Source organism: Octodon degus, unplaced genomic scaffold (genome assembly GCF_000260255.1).
Source record: "Octodon degus isolate 3935 unplaced genomic scaffold, OctDeg1.0 scaffold00064, whole genome shotgun sequence".
NCBI classification, from domain to species: Eukaryota; Metazoa; Chordata; class Mammalia; order Rodentia; family Octodontidae; genus Octodon; species Octodon degus.
The window spans coordinates 10,197,026-10,206,865 of NW_004524640.1; the positions used below are offsets into that span (position 1 = coordinate 10,197,026).

Sequence of the window (9,840 nt, forward strand, 5' to 3'; positions counted from 1 at the left end):
AGCTAAACAAACCTCCTTTCTTTGTAAGTACCCAGCTTCGGGTGTTTTGTTAGAGCAACTGAAAAAGTGCTGACCACCCCGGATGAGAACCCTGGGGCTCCAATCCAATTCCTGCTCTGCATCTGTGGCCACCCCAAGTCCCCACTGCCCAATCACACGTCCCAGCCTCAGCGCTGCCATTTCTGCAGCTCTTCACGACCCCTTCCTGCAGCCCAGTCTCTCCCTTCCACCTCCATTTTCCCAGCCCACCCTGTACCAATCATCTGGAAGACTGACAGGTTGCTGTCTGGCAGGACAGCAGGGCAGGCTGTTCTAGATCTGTGGAGATTCAGGGTGCACAAGGGAACAGCTGGGGTGGTTCTGGTCGAGGACATGTGACAGCAAGAGCCTCAGGAGGTGCCACTCCTTGCGATAGGGGCCAGCCACCAGGAGAATAAGGCAGCCTGTCAGTCTGGTGAGATCTCAGATCCTGCTTCCACAAGGAGACTGAGGCAAAGGCTCCTGGAGCAGGCGATGGGCCAAGAGTGCAACTCAGCAGCCACTGCAGACACCAGGGATCGGTTCACCTTCTGGGTGTCTCTGGCTCCTGGGGCTGCAGGGAGGGCCTTCGGAGTCCTTGGGCTTTGTTACCTAAAGCCTGAAGCCCCATACGGCCCCTCTGCCTGGACAGCTTGGAGTGCCCATGTAGATTCAGATGGCCATGTTGGTGCTATCCACAGTAATCTATTTTATTAGTGCCCCTCCCCACACCCCTCTCCCCAGGATGGCTCCCCCAAACCCCCAAGCCTCAGATACCGGAAAGAGCTGCTTCCCCGCCACCCCAGCTCAATATGAGGAGTCAAAGGAGAGACATGGCTGGTGTCACCCACCGGAAGCCACTCTGAGAGTTCGTGGGGTGGACCAGGATGCAGTCCCAGGTGCGACTGGCAGCATTCTGGAACAGGATCAGCTGTCCTTCCTCCTGAGCACGGCCACTGGAGGTATAGTCACTCACAAGCACCTCCTTCACCCGGAATGGGTTCGAGAACAAGGTGGTGACACCGCTGAGAGTGCTGACCAGGCGGCCGAAGAACTGCATCCTCCACAGCAGGCCGAGGCCCCGCCACCCGAGCCTGCAGTCTAGAAGAAAGCTGGGTCTCTGCTCGGGCTCCCACGCCTACCTTACCTCATGCAGCCATGTCCCGCGGGGGCACCCGGCCACTCACCAGTGCTATCCTGGATCCTGGCCCCGTGGGGACCTGGAAAGGAGAGAGAGAGACACGCACAGACAGAATTAAATGTCTCAGGGAAAGCTCCAGAGCCGTCCGCCAGGCTGGGGACCCAGAAGAAGGATGCCCTTCACTGCAGAGACTTAGTTTCCCCAGCAATGGCAGGTGGTACCACATATGGCTTTGAGAAGATGGGGGAGCCTTTGCCACCAAAGCCCCAGAGACAACACTGGGCAGGCACTGAGCTGGGCACGGGTCGTTCTGAGTCCACAAGCAAGTCAGTGCCTCCTCTTTACTAGGTACCAAAAAGGGATGAGTAGTGATCATAGCCTATCAACAGGAGGGACAGCAAGTGTCTGCCCTGCCCTTCTCCTCCCTGCTGTCACTGGTTCCCAAAGAGCCTGAAAGAAGCCACTCCTTGGAACATGGGCAAGCACAAGGACTCAGACACACAGAAATGTGTGTCGGGTGTGGGGCACCTGGTGATCCAGAGTCAGGGTTTCTGCAGCAGAAGATTCTGGTTGGGTGAGAGAATTAAGTATCTTGTTATTTCCTGGGTCCCCAGAAAACACACTGCCAGCCCGGCATGGTGGCACATGTCTGTAAACCCAGCATTCAAGAGGCTGAGGCAGGAAGATTGCTGTGAGTTCAACGGCAGCTTGGGCTGCAAAGTGAGTTCAAGTCCAGCCTGAACAACTGTCTCAAAAAGAGAGATAGAGACAGACAGACAGACAGACAGACAGACAGACAAGCAGGCAGAGACAGAAAAAGAGAAAGAGAGAGAAAGGAAAAAGGAAAAGGAAAGGGAAAAGCAAGCACACTGCCTTCCTAAGGTACCATCATCAAATCCTGGCAATAATCCCTGCTTCTGCGCCACAATGAAAGCAGAGATCAGAGAGCGAGGACAGACCAGTTGGCCGTCTGGGTGCCCGGGGGGACAGTGGCATTGGAGAGGACACAATTCACAGCCTCATCCTGCCCCAGCCCTAACAAGGCGCCATGGGGACAGGAGAGAGACAAAAACTAAGAGGCTGCGCACCACCTCCCAGGAGTGAGGGTCAACCACACCCCAGCAGCCCCTTAGCCAAGGTACTGCTTGCTGAGCATTTTGGTGACTACAGTCTGAAAATATGACACGCAAACTTCCAGAAATAAATGACTCATAAAATAGATACTATACTCCCGATAGCATGACGAAAGCTTGAACCGTGCCTGTGTTCCACCGGGGTGTGAATCCTTTCCTCTGTCAAACTGTCTACTGCATACTCTGCCCGTCCGTTAGTCACTCAGAGGCCACTTTGTGGCCAGGTCGCTGTCAAGGGGCTACAATGCTGCTGTCTGAGTGAGTTAACAACAGCCTCAAGGCACGAGGGCAGCAGGGCTGGCGATTCGGACAGGCCACAGCTCTGAAGTGCTGGATACAGGGTGCAAGGTACCAGCCACGGATCCAGGAGCCCATGGGGAATACAGGAGGGACACCGGGTCACTCCAGGAGACGTTCACTGACTGCCATTATGGTTTAGATCTAAAATGCCCCAAAGCCTTCTGTGTGTCTGTTCCCTTGTCTATAATCTGAGGCCTGGGCGCCTGACCACAGCTCGGGGCAGACAGCAAATGTCCAATAAACACCAGGTGGCTTTGCTTTGATCACCCCCTTTTACAGAGAAGGAGACTGAGGCCTAGAGCTCTTAAAAGCCCTTGCTTTTGGTATCACTGGTAAGACATGGTAAGAGGACACCGCCAGCCTCAGTTTCCTTCTCCTTCAAGGAGTAGAAATGAGCATAGCAAGGATTACATGCAATTGTGTCTGCTTCCTGCTCTCTCCCATACTTGGGGCTCTGGGGACAGAAAAGCGAGGGGTTGAGGGAGGGACCCCAAGGGCGGGACCTGGCCCTGACAGTCCTCTGCAACGAAGGCCAAGCAGGCATGTGCTGCACAGCCAGTGGGAGGATGGAGGTTTATGACATCTTTACCCAGGGACACTGTGTGGTCATGAGAAACTGCTACGGTGACAAATGTGACCACTCAGGAAAAGCTCAAGCACCTGCTTGACACTTGCCACCCCTACAAGCAGCCCAGGCCACCCCTGCAGCCTCATCTGACCTCCCAGTCCAGCCCAGACTTCAGCTCCAGACCACAGCCGTCCGGAAAGCCACACCAAACAACTGGCACCTGCCCACGGCCACACAGCCACCTGACACGGGGACCTTCCTCAGCTGGTCTGCCTGGAGAGCCCCTGAAAGCTTGCGACCCACGTGAGGTCCTGAGTTCCATCTCCAGCACCAAGAAATAAAACCAAGCCAACCACAAACTGTCTCTCCATGCTGCCCTGCAGCCAGCCTGCAAGCTGCATAACAATCAGCACACCAAACGCGCCTGGCCCCTCCTGTACCCCGGCACCGTCCTCAGAGCTGTGTGGGCAGGCGTTGTGTCAGCCACACAACACAGCTGCCCTACCAAGTGCCCACCACCATTTTCCTCACTTCACACACAAGGAAACCAAGCAGCGGAGAGGGCAAGTGACGAGCCCAAGGTTACACCTGAGTAGGTGGAGGAGCCAGGAAGCGCCAGCCCTGGAGTCCAAGCTCCTTCCCAGCACCTGCTGAGTCTTCTCAGCTCTGTGTACCCCCTCGGCAAAAAGCACAGCTCAACAAACATTTGCCAAAACAGAATTCAACAGAGTAATCATCACGCATGGGGGTAAAAGACTGATAGAGAACATATACCAGGTTGGGGAGATAGCTCAGCGGTCAACGCACCTGCCTGGCAAGTGCAAGGACCCAGGTTTGATCCCCAGTACTACATGCCACACTGGCCCCAAACCCCGGGTTTGCCATGATGGCCCCAAGACTGAGTGTGGTGGTGCACACTTGTAATCCCAGTGCTGGGGGACTGAGATAGGAGGATCACTACGAGCCCGAGCTGTGAAGGGAGACCCTGTATCCAGGAAGGAAGGAAGGAAAGGGAAAGGGAAACGGAAAGGGAAAGGGAAAGGGAAAGGGAAAGGGAAAGGGAAAGGGAAAGGGAAAGGGAAAGGACGAAGAAAACATCTACCAGGACAATAGATTCAGGGTATTAGGTTCACAGGCTACTTTGTTGCTTTTCCCTATTTTGCAAATTGTACTCCATATGAGTAGAGTGTCTAAGGAAAGGAGGGGTGTAGGCTGAGCCCCGGGTGCCCACAGTCAGGCTGGCTTCAGAGATCAGCTGGGCACCTAGAGCGGCTGGGGGGGGGGTTCCAGGCACCAGGCACCCAGGAGCCCACATATATTGAAGGAGGAAACTCACCTCAGACTCCAGCTGCCTTAAAGAGAGATCCCTGCTCCCGGGGAGGCCTCTCCTCGTGTTCCTGCCCACGGCCCAGTACCAGCCCCCTGGGGACACAGCTGAGTGGCCAGAGAGGGCGTGTGCTGGCACCGAGTCAGCCTTCCAGGGTTTGCAAAGGCATGAAATGATACAAGGGAGGGAAGGGCCCAGGACGCTGTCCCACTGTGGCACATGAGCAGCCGCCACTGTTACCCCATGGGAAGAAAGGACACAAAAATCATGGGCTACATCCTGGAACCATCACCACAGGGCAAACCAGGAAGGCAGCGAGAGGAGGAAGGGCTAGCGCACGCTACCCCCCATTCCTGTCCTATTTCTCCTGTCCCCTGACCTCAGAGCCTAGAGCCAGGTACCTCCTGCCCAGCGGCAGAGCGGGCCGCGCACTAGGAAGCAGGCTACCATTCAGAGTGCTGACGGCCCCTCGGCTGGGCGCCCGCCCTGCACAGCCTCCACTTGCCCCACTGGTCAGTGCTGTCACTGACAGACACCACACCCGACATCCTCAGTTTAATGTGCGCTTACTTGGCTCACAGTTCCAGAGGCATCAGTTTATGGGCAGCCAGGAAAGCAGCTCAGTTCCCGGCCATCAAAAGGTACGGCAGTCTGCAAAAAGCGGCCCTGATCCAATCACCTCTCTAGGGTCTCTAGAGCCTCTCAAAGTGACAATCAAGCTTAGCCATCACATGCCACTTCTTGTCAACTAGACGCCCAAACACACCTCTTTACACTATGCTTAATCTCTGAATACAGACAATGACTAGATGAGACAACCACCTAACAGGATGTAACCATCCTGCATATACGTGCACTATTCCCTTTTCCAAAGCCAAAACAGCCTCACTGTGGCTCCGAAGTCTCCTCTGAGCTGGGCATTGTGCTGCATATCTATAATCCCAACAATCCGGAGGCTGAGGCAGGAGGATGGCCATGAGTTCAAGGTCAGCCTGGGCTACTAAGCAAATTCAAGGCCAGCCAGAACTACATAGTGAGACCCTGTCTCAGAAGGAACAAACAAATAAACAGACAAAAAAGTAACTCTAAATAAATAAATAAATAAATTTTTTTAAAAAGTAATTCAAAGTCTCCTCCGAGACTCAAGACAAAGTCTTAGCTGTGAACCCCTATAACAATCAAAAAGCAAGTTATATCAAGATACAATGGCACAGGGTGATTAGTCCCACTTCAAAGGAAGGAACAGTGCAAAAGAAAAGAACGGGAGGGAGCAAAGGAAGCTACGGAGCCCAGCAAGTGAACATTAAGTCCTATAACCCACCTCCAACTTCCAGGGCACAGGGAAAGGAGGCAGGAGTCACGAGGGGGTTGGGCGGTCCTGCCCCGAGGCTTTGCTGGCTGTGACCCACATGGCCTCTTTCTTGAGCTGGCTCCCTTCACTGCCTGAAGACTTCCTTGGCAGGTGTCCCAGGTTCTTGACATCTCCAACTTCCTGGGATCTCCACCTTTGGTTTTATTCCTACAGTTTCACATACTGCGCTCTCACAGACAGACTGCCTGGCCCCCAGGACAGTTCTTTCTTTGAAATCTAGATGGAAGCCTCTCTGAGCCCGTGACTCTTCCGTTCTGTATGTCTGAAGAACTGGCACCCTGGCCGCAACACTATGCAAAGTCTCCTGCCAGTGTGAGCAGCAGTCAGGCCAGAGTGCCTAGATGGCTGTGCACAGTGAAAATAATCTCAAGGAACCAAGTCCCTAGGAAGGCTTTCTACAGGAAACCCAGGGACTATCTTCTCAAAAAAGAAGGCTTATAATTTTTCATCCTTGAGCCTGTAATGGACAGAGGTTTGCTGATTCCTCAAGGTGCCTTTCTTCTTGTTCCAGTTCAAAGTACTTGGTACCATTTTAATTTTGCTTATCTCTTTAAGCAACCATAACTCTTTTGCCCCCAACTTTACACGCAGTTCTTTTGGAGATAAAAGTTGGGCTTTACAAACAGTCCTATTCTGCTTCTTGTTCCTGATTCTCAATATACAACTGACTGAAAGCAGCCACCAGGATCGATGCCATGGCCTCAATACCGGGCTGTCTTAAAGCATTCTCTCAAGCTCAGTGAGTCTACGGGCTCTTCAACAGGCTCTTCAACGCAGCCTCCCACAGTTTTTTTTTTTTTTAATTTTTTTTTTAATTTTTTTTTTTTAACATTTATTTATTTTTATTTGTGTGTGTGTGGCCAGCTCAGCCCTCCAGGGGGCGGGGCTGGCTGGCATTTTTAATTTTTTTTTTTTAACATTTATTTATTTTTATTTGTGTGTGTGTGGCCAGCTCAGCCCTCCAGGGGGCGGGGCTGGCTGGCATGTGGTGCTGGGGGATCGAAGCGCAGTCCCTGTGCTTTGCCAAGCTTGTTCCATGTAGGTGCTTTAGACCACTGAGCCATCTCGCCAGCCCCATCCTCCCACAGTTTTGACACATGGGCAAAATGTATACAATTTCTTTGCCAGAGAGTACACGTGCTGTCTTAGTCATTTCCTTCTTTACTGGGACAAAACAGCCAACGCCCACAATTTAAGGGAGACGCTTTCTTGGCTCACATTTTAGAGGTTTCAGCCCAGGTTCAAGAGGCTCAAACACAGAAACTGCATGGTAGAAGGGACTGGGTAGAGGAAAGCTGTGTGTCATGGCAGCTAGGAAGAAGAGCGAGAAGGAGCTGGGAAGGGACACACAGCCCTTCACCTCATTCTCTCAGTATTCTCAGCATTTTCCAACCAGACCCCACTGCCTGACAACAGCTTAACTATGGTACCTCCCTGGTTCAATCGCCTTTCAAAAGCCCCACCTGTGAATGCATGAGGCTTTGGGGAGAGCAGAATAGAAACCAAAACACACACGTATGCCGGCTAGTCCAATACTCAGCATAAACCCTGCTCCCATTTGAAATCTTCTGAGCCTGGCCTTTACTTTCCACTTTTTTTTTTTTTTTTTTTTGCGGTACCAGGGATTGAACTCAGGCCCTTGCACTTGCCAGGCAAGCACTTATTCTACTGAGCTATCTCCTCAGCCCCCGCAGCTGGTTTCTGTGCACACTCCACCACAGCCAGGTCCCTGCCTAGCCCACCCTGACAGTCCCTCAGAGCCCACAGCATACAGGAGGCAAAGTGTTCAGCAGTCCCTCCCTGCTGACCTGCCCTAGGTCACCACCCTCTCCAAAAAATCTGAACTCCAGCAAAGGATAAGGGTTTCCATGGGAGGGCCCAGCCCAGCCTCCAGCCATGTATCTTGGGACCAGCACACCCAGGCCTCAGTGTGCCTTCGCCAAGGTCTCTTAGCCTATGCTGTCCTCCTCACTGGGGATTGAGCCCAGGGCCTTCGCTCTGAGCTACAACGCCACCCCTTTTTAGTCTTATTTTTTAAAATTTTGAGACAAGGTCTCAAGAAGTCTCTAAGTTGCCCCAACTGGGCTCAAATTCACAACCCTCCTGCCTCAGCCTCCCAGAGTGCTGGGGTGACAGGTTGTTCACACTCAATGACACCGCTCCACAATGAACAAACCCCTGCTTTCAAGCTCTGTTCAGCAGCCAGCTCCTCCCAAAGCCCCACCCTGACCCCTTCTGCACCTCAGTCCTCAGTACCCCTACACCACCCAGCATGCACCCACCTCGAAGGAGTAGCAAGGGGGTCTCTGTTGGCTTTTATTTGATCCCCAAGCAGACAGCACACTGGCCCTGGCTCACGGTGGTGTCTGATACCCACTGAGCGAGTGAATGGATGAGAGCAAATGCATGAACCTCTGTAATGAACCTCACAGGCCTGACACGCGTGCGCGCACACACACATACACACACACACACACGCCTCACTCTGGCAGGGGATAAAGGTGCTACTAGGCCTGTCCCCAGCCACCACTGCAGTTCAGGCGCAAATGCAGCCCGCTCTAACCCAGCCGTTCTGGGAGCTCAGCAGCCTCAGAGAACCTTTCCAGTGACACCAAGTGCCAGGCCAGTTCCTCACCAGGCTCTGCTCTGGAAAGTTCTGCTCACAGCCTGCCAAGTGCTGACAGCTGAGCCCCTCCTGCTCCAGCAGGCCCCGTGCTTTCTCCCCTCTGAGGCTGACAGCTGATGTCCCGAGAGCAGGACAGAGCCAGCTGCCAGGACCTCACCTCACAGGCTGGGTCACACGGGTTTCCAGGAGCAGAGATCAGCCTACAGTGGAACAGTACCCCAGAGCCCTGGCACTTGTGACAGGATGTCCCATGACTGGAACAATGGCTGCTGGTCCCTGCCGCAGAAAAGGGACACCCTCCTGAGTAGCCCATGCTTCCTGCCACCCTGTTAGGAGAGAGTAGGCTGCAGACAGGTTCTGACCAGCACACCAAGCTTGCTGTCCCCCAACTGCCACTCTTACTGCCACGAACCCACCACACGGGTGTGAGGCCACATACAGGCCCTGTCCTCTCCCAAGGCCACCACCCTCCAGTCAGCACAGGAATTTACTTCTTCTGGTGGCCTCAGAGGTACAAGCAATGACCTCTGCTGAGCATAAGGGAGAGCAAGCCCCCAAGAGGAAGTGGGGATTGGTTTAACATTGACTTTTTTTAAAAAATGCACATTTTAATGGGTCACTGTGATAGGATGTGGGGTAGGGAAAAGAGACATCAAACATTATCCAAGGGGCTGGGAGATAGCTCGGTGGTCTAAGTGCCTGAGTGGCAAGCACAAGGACCTGAGTTTGATCTCGGGTACCGCATGCCATGCCGGCTTACTCTAGGCTGACCATTAAAACCGAGTATGGTGGTGCACACCTGTAATCCTAGTGCTGGGGAGGCTGAGACAGGAGGATCACTACAAGTCTGAGCTGCATAGTGAGACCTTCTACCAAATAAATAAAAGATTTCTTTTAATTAAAAAAACACAAAACACTGTATTTCCTTTTTTTTTTTTTTGGTTGGGGGGAGGAACAGAGTCTCACTGTATAGGTTCAGGGTGGCCTGGAACTCAAGACAATCCTCCTGCCTCAGCCTTCCAAGTGCTGGGAGTATAGGTGTGCATCACCATGTCTGGCCTGCATTTCCTAACATGCAGGAGGGACCAGTTCTGGTGAAGGGTTAGGTAAGGACTGGAAGCGATCAACCCTAAATGTTTTCAGTGGGAAATGCCTAAGGGAGGTGTGAGTGAGCCACTGATTGTGTAAGTGAGCCACTGATTGTGTGAGCTCATCATTTAGCAGAAAGAGCTGCAGGGCTGGGAGATGGCTCAGGAGAATAAGCGCTTCCTGGCAAGCGCAAGGGCCTGAGTTCAGTCCCCAGTTCTGTAAAAAAAAAGAAGAAGAAGAAGGAGGAGGAGGAGGAGGAGGAGGAG

At 53.1% G+C, this 9,840-nt stretch overlaps 1 long non-coding RNA gene across 1 annotated transcript in view; it reads right to left on the reverse strand.

Annotated features, from left to right (window-relative positions):
• Positions 1-868: 868 nt before the first annotated feature.
• LOC111817615 overlaps positions 869-9,840 on the reverse strand; it is a 12,197-nt gene continuing 3,225 nt past the window's right edge. The window contains exons 2-3 of the long non-coding RNA XR_002821767.1: positions 1,206-1,238; positions 869-1,119 (exon numbers count right to left, since the gene is read on the reverse strand). This is a non-coding gene — a long non-coding RNA (uncharacterized LOC111817615). The remainder of the gene's footprint in view (positions 1,120-1,205; positions 1,239-9,840) is intronic.